Source organism: Xyrauchen texanus, chromosome 16 (assembly GCF_025860055.1).
Source record: "Xyrauchen texanus isolate HMW12.3.18 chromosome 16, RBS_HiC_50CHRs, whole genome shotgun sequence".
Taxonomy (NCBI): domain Eukaryota; kingdom Metazoa; phylum Chordata; class Actinopteri; order Cypriniformes; family Catostomidae; genus Xyrauchen; species Xyrauchen texanus.
The window spans coordinates 9,529,250-9,549,295 of NC_068291.1; the positions used below are offsets into that span (position 1 = coordinate 9,529,250).

Genomic DNA, 20,046 nt, shown 5'->3' on the forward strand with positions numbered 1-20,046 from the left:
GTTTCTAACCGAAGACAGGTACTTGTTGACTACTATTAATTGAAAACATGAATACCATACAACTTACAGCGGCTATAGACAGAATCACACAAAACACGCATTTTCTTGGAGTACTACCGTGTGATCATTTACCGAAGGACCCCTTAAGAACATTACCTACATCAGCCATAATCAACACAGACCCTGCACATCTCCCCGGTGAACACTGGTTAGCAATTTACATAAATAAGGATGGTTCAGCATTTTTCTTTGACAGTTTCGGTAATAGTCCTGATCTTATTCGTTTTCCTGTATCAATCACTGCCTTTCTAAAAACGAATTCAACACGCATTCAATATTCAGCTAAACAAGTTCAGCATTTTATGTCTGACACATGCGGTCATCATTGTATTTTCTTTCTATATCATATGATTCGAGGTCGTGCTTATGATGATGTTATGATGCTTTATAGCGATGATTTAATTAAAAATGATGAATATGTATTGCATTTTGTGAAAAAACTAAGGATAACTCATTGTAATAGTACTACATTTAAGTGTATGCAATGTGTGCAAATGGGTGAAACGTTTATGTTAAACACATGATTTGTAAATGTTTGCTTCAAATACAGGTGAAACTCGAAAAATTAGAATATCGTGCAAAAGTTCATTAATTTCAGTAATTCAACTTAAAAGGTGAAACTAATATATTATATAGACTCATTACAAGCAAAGTAAGATATTTCAAGCCTTTATTTGATATAATTTTGATGATTATGGCTTACAGCTTATGAAAACCCCAAATTCAGAATCTCAGAAAATTAGAATATTACATGAAATCAATAAAAAAAAGGATTTTAAATACAGAAATGTCGGCCCTCTGAAAAGTATAATCATGCATATGTACTCAGTACTTGGTTTGGGCCCCTTTTGCATTAATTACTGCCTCAATGCGGCATGGCATGGATGCTATCAGCCTGTGGCACTGCTGAGGTGTTATGGAAGACCAAGATGCTTCAATAGCGGCCTTCAGCTCTTCTGCATTGTTTGGTCTCATGTCTCTCATCTTTCTCTTGGCAATGCCCCATAGATTCTCTATGGGGTTCAGGTCAGGCGAGTTTGCAGGCCAATCAAGCACAGTAATACCATGGTCACTGAACCAGGTTTTGGTACTTTTGGCAGTGTCAAGTGTCAAGTGTCAGTGTCAGTGTACTTTTGGTGCCAAGTCCTGCTGGAAAATGAAGTCAGCATCTCCATAAAGCTTGTCTGCTGAAGGAAGCATGAAGTGCTCTAAAATGTCCCGGTAGACGGCTGCGTTGACTCTGGACTTAATAAAGCACAGTGGACCAACACCAGCCGATGACATGGCTCCCCAAACCAACACAGACTGTGGAAACTTCACACTGGACTTCAAGCATCTTGGATTGTGTGCCTCTCCATTCTTCCTCCAGACTCTGGGACCTTGGTTTCCAAATGAGATGCAAAATTTGCTCTCATCAGAAAAGAGGACTTTGGACCACTGAGCAACAGACCAGTGCTTTTTTTCTTTAGCCCAGGTAAGACGTTTGACATTTGAAGCCTATGTCCAGGACCCGTCTGTGTGTGGTGGCTCTTGATGCAGTAACTCCAGCCTCAGTCCACTCCTTGTGAAGCTCCCCACACATTTGAATGGCCTTTTCCTGACAATCCTCTCCAGGCTACGGTCATCCCTGCTGCTTGTGCACCTTTTTCTTCCACACTTTTCCCTTCCACTTAACTTTCTATTAATGTGCTTTGATACAGCACTTTGAGAACATCCAACTTCTTTTGCAATTACCTTTTGAGGCTTTCCCTCCTTGTGGAGGGTGTCAATGATGGTTTTCTGCACAACTGTCAGGTCAGCAGTCTTCCCCATGATTGTGAATTCAACTGAACCAGACTGAGAGACCATTTAAAGGCTCAGGAACCCTTTGCAGGTGTTTAGCTGATTAGAGTGTGACACTTTGAGCGTACAATAATGAACCTTTTCACAATATTCTAATTTTCTGAGATTCTGAATTTGGGGTTTTCATAAGCTGTAAGCCATAATCATAAAAATTATATCAAATAAAGGCTTGAAATATCTTACTTTGCTTGTAATGAGTCTATATAATATATTAGTTTCACCTTTTAAGTTGAATTACTGAAATGAATGAACTTTTGCACGATATTCTAATTTTTCGAGTTTCACCTGTAAATAAAAAGAGCACAATGTCAAATGTACCAATGTCATAGCTTTATTGAATACCATATGATTAATTTGTACAAAAATGAATATACAATTATACAATATCAAAATGACAGTCATACGTTTTGATCAAGAGATGGTGATTTAAACGGTGATACATCTGAATCCTTAGAAGAAGGCATACTTAAATACATTCTTTGACCCGTAGAGGTAGAGGGCGATGTAGACGGTTTGGTTTTAAATGAACTTATTACACGTCTAACCTTATGGTTTGGCACTGTTGAATAGGGGATGTTTAAAGTAGCAATTGCCTGCAAAAACTCAGTCCATCCATGAGGTCTACGGTCATCCCTAATATTATGCAGAGCCGTAATACTCTTTACAAGATCCATCACGTGTGATCCCTGTATAGTAATGCCTTTAAATACAAACTCCCCCGAATCGTTCCAAGATGCCATTTCTTTAGCTTTAGACATTTTATCCATGATGTATCTTGCATTTTTCACACATCTCAATGGGACATTTTCAATACATCTGCTATAATATCTTCAACAGGGTTAACAGATTGTTCTTTGCGAGACTCATTGGGGGATGTTAATGCAAGCGTTAATGTGTTACTATCTCGATCACCCTGTTTAACTACCGTTAAAAATCTTTGTAAAGCCGAGGTGTAAAGCTTAGCCTTCTCATGAGTATCCAAATTGTCTTTATTCAAAATATTTCTTATAGCAACATCCAGATCGTCTTCCACGGTTTGTTGAATAGACTCTCGGGTATTGGACATCTTCAGTTTATCTATTTGGTTTTGAGACACTAAAAACAGCTTCTCAGCATACTCCATCTTCAACCTTGTTTAGCCGTTATCAGACTTGTAATAAAGGGGACTGCTATGCTCAAAAGCGGAAGAAGAAATCTTCCTTTCTGGTTGAGCATGCGTTTTTTTGTGGACACACCAATCTTTTTATTGGTATGTATTTAATTTCAGTCTTTCTCCTCTTCAACCGTTTGTGTTGCTGGTTCGTTAGTGGGATTGTGCCATAGAGTACATTAAATGCAATCTCACACAATGTTAAAATGAGCTCGTCAGATGCTGATTGCATAATAAGACGCCTTTGCATGGGGGTCGCTTTAAATAGCATTTTTAACAGGGGGAGGTTTCTAGATAGTCTAGCAGACATTTTACCAAAATCACGGTTTTCTTTTTTGAATGTAAACTACTGGCTGGTTTGAAAGCAACCCCGTTCTGAGATGAAAACATTCAGGATTCTTAAACAATATTAAATAATTTGTATTCAAACTGATGGTTCTGCTGGATTTACCTTGGAAAAATAAATTCTGCACAATATAAATAGCGCTGAGGTTTCTATGGTAAACGTATTGAGTGAATAACTTTTCCACTTCAGAGTTTCCACTTGCCTCCTTCATCATGTCGTCAATTATTAACAGATTTGTTTTATTGACAGGTAATAAAACATCATCATTCAGAGATTGCGGTATTCCTTCCACAAATTTAATGTTATACAATTTATACAGTTCATCATACATAGGTTGCCAGCAATCATAAATGTACACAATGTTTTCAATCTTTTTAGAAATCATATTTACAGCATTTTCCAACAACATTTTTACAAAATAAGACTTTCCAGAATTTGAAGGTCCACTTATTACACATGAAAAAGGATGTTGAAGTCTAAAATCAAAACCATCAACCTCCCGCACACTGCGGTGGTTTAAAAATTATTAGTAGCCATATGGTAGAGTTGTATAATCAGGGAAAAGCAGCCTCTTATTATACACCACTTGAAACTTTTTAACAACTGACTTGTTTTGCAAAGTGAAGTTGTTTTTATTCCTCATGATGTTGTCTGTGTAGGCTAGGACGTGTTTGGTGTCATGCGATTTTACATAACTGTCAACAAGACCGATCAAAGTGTCTAATCTAATCGCCATAGAATTTTCAGCATTCAAAGTTATACCCTTTGCTTTCATACACACTTTACCTTTTGCAGTGCAATATCCGTATGTTTTAGGCCCTCCTGAACAAAATTCTGTGATGTGATCATCATTGCCGATTTCGTCAGTCAGATCTCCTAAATAAAGACCCAGAGGAGGTCCCCAATCACCGTCTCTAGAGATAAAGATAACGCTGTCTGTGTCGCTATACAACAATCTGTCACCCAATTTATCCATAAGGCTATACAATTCTAACCGTGCATGTGCTGTTGTAAAGGCCCCCAGAAATATATTCACATCCCGTGTGTTGTACATGGCTCCATCGTCATGTTTGTACTGCACCAGCGCAATTTCATCAGACACGAATGTGAAATATTTAACGTCATACTGACAGCCAAATATGATGTGAGCAAATTCTTCTGGGTCTTTCAAAAGTTTAGAAGTGGGTAGATTTTCTCTCATTGAAAAACGCCCCCACAGACTATTCAGCAACAATTTGTTGATAGATCTCTGAGCAGGGTTGTGACAGATCTTTGCAGGATCGAGGTTAATCCCTTCTTTTTTAAAGTAATCATCGATATAGGCTTTTTTGTCTGAATCGTTGACTACGTGAGAGGGATAGTCTGAGGCCTCCTGTTTAAATTTCAGAAAGGTCTTTACATAATCGGAAAACAGTGTTTCCGATTTCTCTGCAAAGTGCCACACCTCTGAGACCTCCATTACAAGATACCCCTTCTCAATCGCCTTCAACAATTCAATGCTCACCCAGCAGCCTGAGATAGACCTCTCCTCATCTGTATGCGTACAAGATGTAACATTGATTTGTTTCTCAACGCATGTTCTGCATAGAGGAAACATAAGTTTCCCTGCACACCTGTAAGGAAGCACAGGATGAAGCAATTTTCGGGGGGGTAGCATTGTGGCCTTAATAAGTCCGTAATAATTTTCAAGGGGTTCAAAATCCTTGAAAATTATTACAGGATGTCCAACAGGGTAGCTTTCGAGCCTGACAGTAAGGATAAAGACTCGTGAAATCAACATATCTGATCTTTTCATTTTCTGAAGTTTTGTGGTACAACTTGTAAGCATTTGTACGCCCCCCAAAGAGTGCATCACGTGGTTTCAGTCTCTCAGGTGCCGAATAAGTGGTCATAAACGCAATTACATGAGGGTCAGTTTGCTTAAGATTCTTCCATACACACTCATGAATCACCTCAACGTCTAAACAGTATGCGTTCTGCAAAACATCAATCTTGTCATTAAACTGCATCCTGAGCACTCCAAAAGGCACTTTTGACAGGGGTTTACATAGTCAGATCTGTAACGACACTTCGTGACCGTGGTGAAAACATCCGGCAAATTCTAGAGCTTTTCGTACACCATCTTTTTCGTAATATCCATCAACAAAGTACCCTCCAAATTTCACTTCACCGTGATTTAGCGCGTGGTGAATGTCTACGTCACGTGTTTTTTCACATATTCAAGCCATTCAATAGAGATGTTAGAGAATGTCTTATACTGATTGACGTATGCATTATTATGTGTCAGAGCCAGTGTATTTCTAGAGAGAAATTGCGTCTTGAAAGCACCCATACAGCAACTAGCAAGAGTCACGTAGCTGAAAGGATCTACCTGCGTGCATCGTAGGAATTCATCTCTAAATTTAATGCATGCTTCACGTAATAAAACGACGTCATTCATGCAGTAGATGCCAATCTCTTTTTGAAATCAAAGACTTCACCATCGACTGTTTCGTACCACTGATCAAATTTTGTCCTGGCGCTATCTGTCATGGAGTTGTACCCGTAGTAGTTTTTAGCAGGGTATGGACCTATATAAGTCTGATTTTCCTGTCTGTTGAAATAGTGAGGAAAGAAGCCTTTTTCTTCATTTTCCAAATTTAATGCAGATGGCATCTTAGACAGAGCCATGTGGAGGAATGAGTAAGAATCGATAAAACGTTGCCTAAAAGTCTCATCATACATGAAAATGGTTCTACAGCCCTGCATTACTATGTTAAGTTGGAGTCCTGCATTGCAAAAATACTCCAGAATTAAAAAGTTGTCAAACCCACTTGCATTGTGTGCAATCCAAGTGTAATTTTTGTACCTCGGCTGTCTAAACCTCCAAACGAGTTGTCTCACACATCCCTCACCTCCAAATTCAAATGTCTCACCATCAAAAGTCATGGCACACACATAATTTGCTATATGTTTACCATTATCACATCGTGTTTCAAAATCATAGAAAATGTAATGATCTGTATATTCCTTGGGTATGGTAGGCTGTATGAAGCACTGGTGTAGGCCTTCGTGGCTTACATCATCCCCGCAATGTAGACATTTATCATTTGGACAGCTATGAGGTTTGGGGTTTTTGGCTGTATATGGTAACGTTTATTGCATTTACGACAATATTTTGTAGTATCGCAAGGAGATCTACCACAATCATCGTCCGTAGGGGGTACTATTTTATGAGCATTAAAACAGTATCTAGATCTGCAATAACGCAAACAGTCTTGACAGTGTATTATGCTTTTAGGCTGTTTGTAGCACTCACTATCGTTGCAAACAGAGCACACATATTTACAATCATGATTCTGTCTGCTCGTATAACCTGTGTAACAGAAATCACACACATATGCAGACCCTATAAAGGCTTTCAGATTCTTTATCATGTAATAATGAGAATCATGAATGTAAAGATATGCTGTTTTGGTGTGTGGCTCATCTGAAGTTTTATATTTTCCAACTTTCCATCGGTTGACCTGTAAAAGACAACAATTTTTATGTCTAATGCACGTTCAAATTTTGCAATGTCTCCTAGACCTATTTTATCCCGAGGTGTGAAACCGCCAGCACTCTGAATGGATTCACCCGTCTTTCTAAGTTGTCATGGGAAATCTGAGGGTCGAGAAAATATGCTAGACATAATGAAAAACACAGGTTGTTTGACGTATTGACAGGACAGAATAAATGCATTCTTTTTCTTCTAATCACGTCATCATGTGCTATATCAACTAGCTTCCTACTGAGCACCACCGTTCCTACTTCTGGCTATGGATGCGTGTAACTGCAAACTGTCGTCGGCCATCACTTTCGCATTGCTCTGCATAATTTTTTCAAATTGTTCAACAAAAATGCATTCGTTATAGCCATTGCTAGGTGATAATACACAGTTTACATCAGATTTCAGACTGGGGCCTCTCAGTGAAATATTAATAAAACTGGATTCACCGCCCATCTGTCTGGAAAATGACACCATCTCTGACAATGCATTGTGCACAGATGTACTGTATTCAGCAAGGTCTGTAGATATTAAATCCCTTAAATTTAGAGCCCTGTGTATCTCTATGCCATTGAAACGCGGTCTTGGTACAATTGTGAAATAATTTACAACACCTCCGTTTCTAACCAATGTTTCAATATTATTCTGACTTAAACCTACATGGGGGTCATTTGTGTCTGATGAAATATTGCTTACACCACCAGTCTGTACTGCATCAACAATCAGCTCATCCTCATTATTAGCATCCTCGTGCTTTCTTATCATTGCTTCTAATCTTTCACAAAGGTTAGGTCGTGAGACCCCCAGTTTGTCATTATATTTTTGGATCATGTCTTCTAATCGTTTGCGTACTTTAGAGCACGAGGGGCCTGATATTAATGAGGATGAACTGTGTGATGATGGTTCTAGTGACTGATTTAACATCTCACATTCTTTATTACCATTATAATAATTTAGACATCTTCTCTGTGTTTGAAGAATACCCTCTAATCTAGCATTTAAATCCAAATAGGCAGGACCTAAAACATCTATCTGTTGATCGATTATGCTTTGTAGCTGTTCAATATTTGACAAATGATCGTATCTAGTTCTTGCAGAAGGATTTTGTTCAAAGTCTGGTTGACAATTAAGCAATTCATCGTCTGAATGTGTTCTTTTACTCGTCATATTGAAAACTTTTTTCAATTCAGTTTTATTTTCCACAGATTATACACATACACCAACTACAAAAAAAGCACAGGTAGCCTAAATAATACAAAATAACAACACCCTTTTAACACAAATCAATCATAAACACAATTATACACATACCAGCTACAAAACAACAACACCCTTTTAACACAAATCAATCATAAACACAATTAGTTATTTTATATGTTCGATGACAGCGTTATTGATGTTAGTCAATATATTTACCATGAGCTGGCTTTCTCGGAATTCGTCCTGGAGAATCTTTTCAATTTTATTCAACATCTCGCGATTGGCACCAACTCGATCGAGAATAAGCCGTATAAGACTTCCTTGTTCTTCTGAGTTTGTCATCACCATGTGGAAGCAGTCACAAAGACGTTTGACATTCTCTGAAATAATGTCCAGCTTCTCGTCCGCCAATCGATTCTGTTCATGCAATTCCATCAACAAATCATGGGAAAAGTTCTGTTGATTTGATGGTAGATTTTCATCCGCTTCGATAACTGTCTCTTCCACACACTCCTGATTATTCGCATCGTCCTCCGTACAATCCGATACAGCATCAATAAACGAAATCACATCCTCCGCGTCGTTTAGCAGCACCTCCTCCTCTGACACCACAGCCCCGCCGTGTGATGAGACAGCAATATCGGTGTTGTCTGGAAGTATGGGTTGGTTAAGAGCGTCCCACTCCCTCACGAACGCATCATTATTGAAGATTGCTGTGGGGTCTTCGTCAATTTGTAAACTGGTAGCGTACAAATCTATATAAAGAATGAGAATATGTGTATTAGCAAGGGGTTACCATTTTTAATGATGTTAGTGTAAATCGTACTCACCAACTGATTCGTTTAACACAGAAGGTATTTGACGTGAAGTTGTTTGATCGCTTCTCCTTTCTCCTGATGAAGACCGATGTTTTTTTTCTCCAAAATAGTGTCTTGCACCGTTTCCAGCTGGGGGTACAACATGTAATCGAGGGCTTCGTGAAATCCTCGGAATTGGACTAACGGGTTTGTTGCGTCTCCGTGAACTGAGTGACAGTGATGTCTTCGGTTTGGGTGTAGCAAACCTCGGTTGTGAGACAAGCGTTGACAAGTCGACGTTTGAAATATCTACAAACACAGAAAATACATTTTTGTTTTATCAATATTGCATAATCAAAATAGAACACAAATAATGTATACATACCTTGCAGTACACATCTGTTGACAGATTTGCTCTGACCCGTTGTTTCATTAATTAACAGTTCAGGGTCTGAAAAATAAATAGAAAATATTCACATCAGTACTAAGCAATTCTAATATATAAATACATAAAAATGATCTTTATGTAAACTTACGCAGTTCATCGATGCAATCCAGGTTTTCATAATCGTTGATAGGGGCTGAATTACGTACAAATAAAAATGATTTAAACGCCTGTTAAAAATCAAGGTACCAAAATGTAAAACATCAATATTTAAAAAATCACATACTTCTGAAAATAAACGCCATTTTAAAGTGCAATCACCCGTGTTCTACAGATACGTCCGTCTGGTTCAGCTGTAAATGATGACCACACACACTTAAAGTCTGTTTAAATAGGCTGAGTTCTCCCCATAAGAAGACCTTCACTCACTCACTGCCGGAGGGAGGGGTTGGGGAGGAGGGAGGGAGGGTAAGGGGGGCAGGAATTAAAAGTTCAAAGGTACTGCAATTAAGTCATAAAGCATAGGTCATATATAATTTTTTGTCACAAAGTTTCACAATCACACAACAGCTATCTGGCGCCATCTTCTGTTTAAATCTAGGTTCATGAAGCATCGCGACAAACTCAAAATGAGGTATAGAAAAGTTTAAAACTTTCAAAAGTTCAAAATGACGTATATAAAAAAAAAAGTTTTATTAATGTCTCTTTTATATAATTCTCAACAGAAAAATACACTTTTCTTAGACAACAATTGATCTCATTTTGTTTTCATACATTTAAACGACCGCACATCTTTCTGTCTAGTGATTTAACTCAGCGGCTGTTTTTATTATAATATTATTGAATGTAGGCCTATTAGCTTGTTTTTAGTAGGCGGTTGCGCGTGAAGAAAGGACCCATTAATTTACAATATTAATATGTTTAGTTAAAATCTCTTTTAGAACTGAATAATGCAACATTGGGATGTTTGATAGTTTAATCTGTGCCTGAATCATTTAAAAGGACTGTCGATAGACTATACCAAAACACCCGTTGTGAAAAATTAAGAGATCAAAGATTTAAATTGACACTTGAACTCTTGGCGTGTTCACTACACATCCCGCCACAAAACATCTGTCGATCGTCAGCCTTTATGTCTGAATCATACAATTAGGCTATCACACCGCATGAAAACGAATCCCCCGCTGCTCAGCGCCTAAAAACCTGGATCAAAAAAGGCCTTATCAATTTCGATGCTCTCAAATAGTTTTGATTGGAAAAAATGCAATACAACACGTGTTAAAGTTACAATTTATAATGCATACTATTTCAATGAAAACTCATACTATTTGGTTTAAAATACGTTTTAGTCTCTGGTAAAAGTAAATAACACTTGTTAATCATTTATTCGTTATTTTAAAGTGTCCGTCTAAATGAGTTTGCTCTGCCAGTATCGTCTGTTTGCGTAAAATAAAATAATATCATTCAATATCCACTGTTTTAGAATCTCATGGTTAAAAAATAAAAAAATAAAAAAATGTAACAAACTTTTGTATTAAAGATATTTCGTCAGAATTATATATAAAATAAACCTGTTTACCAAAGTACTGTATTTTCTAGTGAATGTTGTTAAAGTTTTTATAATTTTAGAGTGCCTTTGTTGTATTTGCCAACTTGATACGTTTTTTAAAACAAAATGTCAAAGTTTTCGTTAAATACATTTAAACCTTTAAATAATACTTTAAAACACTTCCTAAGATTAGGAGGAGTTAAGCCCCACCCCGCGGAGGGGCTTGTCAACTGATCTTACGCCATTGTCATTTTGGATCGAGATCGTGAAAGGACTTTAAATGGAGTCGTGTAAGATTTCTGTCTTATATAGTTAAAATTATATATTATGTTTTTAGAAAATGTATCCTGTTTGCTAGGTTAATGTTAAACATCGTCTTACTTACATCACTTATCGCTGAATGAGTTCATGAAAGGATTTTAAATGGTAGATTTTGTGCTGCATTTTACAATTTATGCTATTTAAAATGCTCTTTGTTGAAATACAATTTTTAAATACATTTTATGTTTTGTTCAGCATCTTTAAAGTGACATTGCTAGAGATGTGTTAGACAACGTAATGTTTAAAAACACATTTTCTTCTCTTTGTCAAAAGTTTAAAAAACAAAACAGTTTTTCACCAAGCATTAAACCCCAATAAAGACATCATTTAAACACATTTTAAACGTAATACTACTTTTTTTGTCATCTCAGTTTTCCATTAAAGATTAATAATCTTTCTACTCTTTTAAATACACCGATGGGGGTATCAGAACAGACACGCCATATCACAGCATGTAGCCTACAACTGCCGGAGGGAGGGGAGGGGAGGGGAGGGGGGCGGAGGGAAAGGTCAAATGTACAGCAATTAAACCTTAAATCAGGGCCATAAATCATTTTTTGTCACAACGTACATAATACATACTACTAAAGTGTTTTGGATTGTTCCGCTGATTAAATATTGAAATAAAATAAATGCTAAATTGTTTTTAGAAGACATGAAATGTGAAAATTAGACCTGATCTAGGAACTTTATATAGCTATACACAGTGCATACCGTTGAAGAAGACTGTAAGTCTATTCCTCAGCCTCGTTTGTTTCTCATAAAAATTTTATATGGTTCTACTTTGAAGAAGTTCTATTAACATATCCATGGGTTACAGTTATGAAGACACATTCATATTGTACATTAACCAAATCCTATTTATTTTCACATTAAACTTTATAATAGTCTTTTAGAAGTACATTTTGTGGTTTTGACTGTGACAAATTGAACTTTAAGGGTGCACGATATTTTGCATTTATCAAAATATTGCAAATGTATATATCATGATTAGCATATTGCATGATTTATCAAATTATTTTTTATACTTTTCAAATTTTTGTTTATGGTGACACTAATAGCAGAGAACTTTGTGTGTGCATGTGTGTGTGCATTTGTATGTGCATGCGCGTGCATGTGAGAGCAATGTGCAAAGGCACAAGATATTACCCATCCATATTCTACATGGTCATTTGAACATTAAGAGACTGCTTTGAAACGATGTGTGTTGTGAAAGGCGCTATACAAATAAAATAGACTTGACATGAAAAGTTACACATTTCAGTAAATTGTACTGTATCTTTCAACATAATCTCTGATGTTCATGTTTTGTTTTTTGCACTATAAGTGCTTTGCCAAGTTTGTGCATCGTTTGAATGGGCAGCTATAGTGATCTGTCACACATCGCATTAAAGAGCATAAAAACATTTTTTTTAATTTATTAAATTGACATAATTTGAAAGCGGAGACTAAAATCTCCTTAAACTACTTCCAACTCAAATGGTGGAAGTTTCACATTTGTTGCTGTGTAACTAATGGTAAAACCATATGTATTATGCACTCTCCATATACAATTTGGATCATAAGACCACTATGTTTGTGATCTCTGGGATAGACAGTCCACTACAGTTTCCAATAAATTTCAGTACATTTGGCTGGTTGGGTTCTTATGTTCCCCCTGCTACGATGATATCATTATAGAATTATCACATCACTTATCACAAAATCCAATAATTTGTCACATACCACATTTGTCCTCCATATATGCAGCCCCACTATTTATTTAAATACACAGTATATTGTATTTATATAAACTGTAAATTGTAAATGTATATGGTTGCCCCAAAAAGTATTTAGACACTTAAGCCATACTTAAAGTATTTGTATTATAAAATATCAAACCAAGTGGCCTTTATTTTAAAGAAAAAAGCACAGGTAAACTTTAAGCAAAACATTTCAAGTTTATTTATATTCAAGTTTTCAAAGTTTCGTTTTTAAATGATGAAACGACATATTACAAAATCTAAATGAAGACAAAAGTATTTGGAAACTTTCTGATTGTCAGCTAGTTTCTCTTCTTTCTTCACAGGTCTTCTTTCACACAATTGCTCCACTTCCTGGATTCCAGAGAAACTCTCTCCAGGCGACCTCCATGCCCACGGCAAAGACCGCTGCTGTGCCCATAGAAGGGACGGACCCCTCCCGGCACCAGATCCACCCCTCCTCCCTCCCGCTCCCTCACCGCCACCCCACATTATGGTACACCCTGTGTAAAAGTCTAAATTTTACCTCCAATTATGGGCAAATTAGATATAGTTTTTCAGTCATTTTCTGCATTGTATATAAAAGTGTTAATGTACAGTCAACAAATCTCAAAATAAAACCTGTCAGTGTATCAGGATTTGTATTACCCTTATTTAGCAATTTTATTGACTGACTGTACGCTATCCTGTTTATTATGTGAATTTTTGCCAAATAATTAATTGTATTGGAAAATTATCAGCAGCCGATGCAAGAAACCCCTAAAGTTAAGAAAACCCTTACAGTTATAACTAAAGAGTCTTAACTAAGGGATTCCTTGTAACTGGGCAGAGCACTCTTGGAACTCCACTTTAGAGTCCAGATTAGAGTACCAGAACTCACGGTTGTTTAAAGTATGTATATATCTTGAATGTACTATTCGCTATGTGATGATAGTAATGATCTCATTGAGTCTGTTTTTTAGACATGGATTAATAACAGAGAGGAATACATTTTCATTCTTATAGTAAATTCTTATTCTAATAGTTGATTTTTGACATCCATTATGAAGTATACTTCTATTATCAGGGATCACTCACAGCAGAACCCCTTCAGCAAGCAGCATTGCACATGAAAGCCTAGTGGTGCTTTGGGTTAGCGTGTACTGGTGGTAGAACAGAGGGCAAGAGTTGTCCGATTTTATTGCAAAACATTTCGCACCAGGTATGACACTTGTAAAACCGCCTGCCTTGCTAACACCCTCCCGCAGTTTACGATGACTCTAAAAATGATGGCGCTGGTCAAGGTTAATTGCACATTTATAGAAATTCAATGGCTGTTCCGTTGTTAATGTTCTCAGATCTCTTTCCTTTCTGTAAACTCTGAATGAATTAAAGCCATATTTCAGTAGCAGCATAAATGTTCTGAGATGCCTTTTATAACAATGGATAGAAAAATGTTCTAAGTGAGTAGAAGGCCAGCCACTTAAATTTACTTAATACATAATTGTTCTGTCATTCTGCTTGGATTTTATGTCCACCACTCTGCTGCACTTTTCAGCTGTATGCCGTGTAAAGATAATTCGCTTGATGGAACCGTTACTACGTTGACCCCTGTGCTTACTGATGTTTAATGGAAGAGTTCACCCAAAAAGTACGCCACAGGTCTGGTTGTATTCATAAGTGCTAGCAATGACAAGGTCATGGGTTAGATTCCCAAGGAACACATATACCCATAAACGTACACTTTAAATGCACTGAAAGTTACTTTAGATAAAAGCATCTGCATAACAAAAAGGCATAAATGTATTGTCCAAAGAGCTTTTTTTTTCTCCATAGAATAAAAGATAATGGTTTCTGGCCCTGTCAAGCTCCAGAAACAATAACAAAATAGTATAATGTATCAAAGTCGTCCATATGATTCATGCACAATATTCCAAGTCAACTTCAAACGTTCAAAGCCTCTTGAACATCGGTCTGGTAATTTGCTGCATGCATGTTGCGGTTTTAAAGTTTATTCCTGGGCAAGAACTGAACTCCAGTGCCCTCAGTTCTGCAGGAAGAAAAGATTCAACAAAAATACTTGCCATCCACATTTAAGAGAGATCTTGGATCTCCTCCTCTTACTTTTTTTTATTGATGAGGTACTGAAAACCTTGAGATGAAATAGATTTTCCTTTTCAATTTACCTCTTCATCTGCCATTTCGTTGATTCACTGGACAACGTTCACCTCGTGCTGTGCACATTGTTTACCGAAAAGAAACTGTGTGCTTCTTTGTCCTTGCATTACAAAGCATTACAAAGCTTTTGGAAGGAATAAATGAATTACTCAAATCACAGGATTTGGTATTCGTTTTTTAGGCTATGAGTGTGCAGAGAGATGACAGATTGGAGATTGTTTACCCAAGCTTAGGTCGGCAATCTAATCACTACATTTTTCAAAATGTGTCTGTCTGTACACTGTGTGTGCCCCACAGGCTTTTGGTTGGGGATTGAGTTGGACAAGCCAAGCGGAAAGAATGACGGATCTGTTGGAGGTGTGCGATACTTCAGCTGTTCACAGAAACATGGAGTCTTTGCTCCTCCCTCACAAGTTCAGAGGCAAGTGTGTCATGCAGGATTTGCATTCTTAACCGCATCTTGACCTAGTCTTATTTCTGGTATCTTGCTGACTTTTAGCACAATTATTTCTAGCTGCCTGTGTCTTTGATTGGTGGACAGACATTCCAACCTTTCTGCACAAAAGCATTAATAAGATTGTGCATTGACATTTGCATGTCTTTTTCTGCATGAGGCAAATAATGGCTGCCAAAGAAAGTTATCGGCCTGCCTTTTGGCCTCAAAAGACATTTAAAATGATCGATCATTTAACAATCATGATGGCGTCTCAAATAAGATTCTGCTATACACTCATTTTATTTTATGTATGAAACAGTTTTTAAACTGTATAATTTATCTTTTGAGTGGTTGTTGCTGAGGCAATATTGTATAGATTAAGGGTGGGCTCTTTTCTTTTGAGCCAGTAAGCAGTCATCTAGCAACCACACAGAACTCCCCAGCAAATGCATCCCAATGACCCTAACATTGTGATGGTGAGTTTTACATGGGCAAGTACCACTCATATGTTTTTCAGTTTATGGGTTGTAAACATGGAATCATTTTGGAAACTGATATGTCAGCTACTTTATTTTTCTTGTTAACATTTCCTGAGGTGTGACATGCTATACTTAATCTAAAACTACTTAATCTAAAACTACTTTAAGCACCAATCTTTGTTTTTTAATTTTTTACGTATGCAGCTTCATGACTATACATTAATTGAGATACTACATGAAATATAATAATTCATTCAAATGTTACATCTTTTCTACTTTTAATAAACAAACCTCATTTTATTTTATGATTTTATGATTTATTGATTTACTTTTAATTAACTCTTCCATTTAATCTTTCCCATTGCCAGTGGTCCTCCATTTGTCCTATTGTACTTTAACTGCTTTTATTTCCTTGCAGGTTATTCTACAAATTATCAATGTTCTTATCTTTTTCCATTTGTCATAGACCATATATTCTTAATTCAGAACCATTCACCTATCCCATATGCCTCTCTTCCTCTCATTCCCATTGTAAAAACAGCTCTGCTGACTGATAAGCAGATTGTTCTAGAAGCTATTTTCATTCTCTCTTCTTAATTAACCCTCAGGGCAGCCACAGACACACTGCCAGCTAAACCAATGGAGAGCCCACCTAACCACTGCATGACGCTCTCTAAACACTTTTTACCCACTTATCTGTCAGAGACTGATTAGTACTTCTAAATAAAATTGGCTGCCAGCCCCATCTTATATGCCCTTTGGTAATATAAATGAGGCAAATTATATGTATCAATCTTTTTTGTATATCATTCTTTTCGACATGAAATCAATATTGACCATATTTATGTTTTTAATACACGTTCAAGTCAAGTCAAGTGGTTTTTATTGTCGTTTCAACCATATACAGTTAGTACAGTACACAGCAAAACTGGTCTATTGTGCACAATTCACCTGTGCAAGTTGTTTCAGAGAATAAATATTTGTGTTTGTAATATTGAATCAAAATTCAAAGCAACGATTTAATGGTAAAAACTTAATTATCAATTTGTTTCTTACACCAACCTATCGGTTTGCTTCAAAAGACATACATTGATCAACTGGAATCATGTGGATTACTTTTATGCTGCCTAAATATGCCTTTTGGACCGTCAATTAGCCAGCAGTCCAATGCCACCCATTACCTTACATTGTATGGATAAAAAGAGCTGAAATGTGCTTATAAAAACTCTTCACTTCAGTTCTGAAGTAGTAAAGTCAAACACATCTGGGATGGCTTAAAGGTAAGTCAGTCCTGAGAGAATTTTCATTTTTGGGTGAACTATTCCTTTAAGCTGGAATAGAAGAAACTATTTTAAGATGAAAAAAAGTTACACACTTCAGCTTTAAACTTGAAAGTGGGTGCCAGCGGTGTTGAAATGACTGTAAACTCACATTCAGGTCTGGCTCCATTCATCCCCACTTTTCACAAACATTAAGTAAACATAAAGTGCAACATTGCCAGTCCAGTATTCCAGTCATCTTAGTTTCGGAAGTATTATTCACATAATTTTTGTTTCTATAGGGATTTCAAAAAATCCTTCATAAAATAGTTCTAAGCCATGAACCAAACCAACCAGTTCCAAAGTGGAACACGACATTGCAAACTTTGATTTGAGGTAAAAAGTATTTGAAAATAACACAAAAAGACAAAATTATAAGACCGTGTACTTGATGTTTTAAAAAGGGCATAAACTACAATACAACGAAGCTTTGCGAATGATGCAATCAAATTAAAAACAATGGAAAAATCTGAAGCTATTGATTTAAAATGGTTTATAAAAAATATAGTTTAAATGGAGTGTAAGGAGACCGACTCCGTTGTGTCATTTGCAATGTGTCATGGAAGTAGCCGATCACTGCAGAGCATTTTTTGGATTGATACACTGATTGATGGATCTTTTCTTTTCAGCAACATGGGTAGTGTAGTTCTTTACCAGGAATTGTGCTATTAAACACAATATTTGTATTATTATTACGTTTTAATAATGCAGACTGATGGCTTCAGCAGCTCACAGTCTATATTTAAAGTTATCATTAAAAATCAATTAGTCTATGGATGAAATGACTCCATTCCCTATTTCCTTTTTTCTGTCTTTTTTTGTTGTTGTCTGTATCAATCAGAAATACAAAACAATATAGAAGTAGAATGAGCATGTAGAATTGATAGATTTCTTTACCTGTCCATTTGAGAATTATTCAGTTTTCTCTATCCTATCATGAAAATGTTTCCAATTTAATTCTTTCTGCATACAGTATGTTCTTGTCAGATTGTTTGTGACAGTTTTGACAAGTGACTGTCAAATAAAGCCCTGTGGCTGTCACTACATAGAAATTGATAAATTTGCAGTTTGACTGCTAACGCGGTATACGCAAGGGTAAAATAATGTGCCTTGGCAGTTTTCTGGCAGAATGTCTGTTGTAAAAGTCCAGCGAAATAAGTAATATTGAACATTCTCTGTTTTAACTAGCTGGATTCATGGCTCAGTGGACTGTCTGTCAGAACTGTCCTCCTCTAGGATGAACTATTCCTTCACAGGTGAGACTTCCCACACATCTGCTGTCTGATTAATTCTCTTCTGTCAGATCTTTTAATACTAGAAAGGTTTTAGACATTTCCTTTGTTCTGCCATATAAAATAAATGTAATTATTTTAGATATGTGGTCATTTTTCACTTATGTGTGGTTGTGTGCTTGTTTTATTAAGGAATTCGACACACACTAAGCACTTCCTCAGCCATCGCCATGCAGAGAGAACCAAGACAGAAAGGTCAAGTCAGCAGGTGGGAATGACGTTAACGTGCATATACCCTTATAAAGGAAAGAATTTCTCTTTGTTGCCGTGACTTCGAGATGAGCCAGATTCTCTGACACATTGAGCCTTTGTGCTCATGTGGGTTATGTAGGCTCGAGTCATCTCTTGTCATTTCATGACCCCTTCCCACCATTTCCTGTGCTCTTTCTACTTTCTGCAAAAATGCCAAAAAATGTAATAATTTATCAGTAAATAGGCTAGATATTCAGGGTTGGGTAAAGAACAGTTGACTGCATCAACCTTTTTTCTCATGTTTCAATTTTGTTTTAAATAATTTATAATTCATAAATCTGTTGAAAAGGCATACGCATAACAAACCACTGAAAATAAGTGTGATGCAGTGTGCAGCAGTGCAAAAACTGCATCTGTAGGGGCATACTCCATGAAAGATGAGCTTACACTGTGCAAACAACAGTCACAGAAAAAAATTGTGCTGATTGAAAGTAACAAAATTTAAGTTGACTCTGATGTGGTATTTAATTTACACAAAATAATGTTTCTATTGTCAGATCAGAGTAGGCATTTTAATACAGCTTTTATTCAGAATCTTCACACAGACTTTTGCACTGAACCATGTTCACTTGCCAAGGATCTGCGCCCCTATACCATTCCTGAAATACTTTAGATACTTTGAGCATCATTTTAGAATCAGATTCTGGTGCTGGTCATTCTAATCTCAAATGTTGTTAATTTGTCTGTGAAACACATAGAATGTTTAAAGAAGACAGTTTGTTTTGACCACATCTGCCAAGCTCCAAAAAGAACAAAACAACACCATAAAAGTACTGTATTTGTTGCAATGGTAAGTGAGGACCCAAAAGCGATATAACAAAAGAGTCTTTTAATGTCAGTTCAGGAAGCAATAATGAAAAACACAAATGTTCTCCTTAAGAGAATGACAGCGAACATAAACAACCCCCAGAGAGGGCGATGCAAACAGAAGACTTCCTAGAGAACTTCAGTAGGCATCACAAAGTAGCGGCCGGGGGTAGCAGTGAGCGGCGACTGGCTGCTGGTCTCCCCAGGGAGGGCTAGGGTCGAGAGAAAACACTTAGCTGTATCCAGCTCCTCTCGCTGCGTCTGGCGAGCTGGACAGAATACAAATAATGGGTAGTTTAGATGGGAACAGGTAGTAAAGCCAGGCGGATGCCTACAGGACAGGACTTGGACAGCGACAAACGAGACAGTGCTTGTATTCCTTTATG

General features: G+C 36.9%; 1 pseudogene; it reads left to right on the forward strand.

Annotated features, from left to right (window-relative positions):
- LOC127656595 (CAP-Gly domain-containing linker protein 4-like) overlaps positions 1-18,819 on the forward strand; it is a 50,861-nt pseudogene extending 32,042 nt beyond the window's left edge.
- The last annotated feature ends 1,227 nt before the right edge of the window (positions 18,820-20,046 follow it).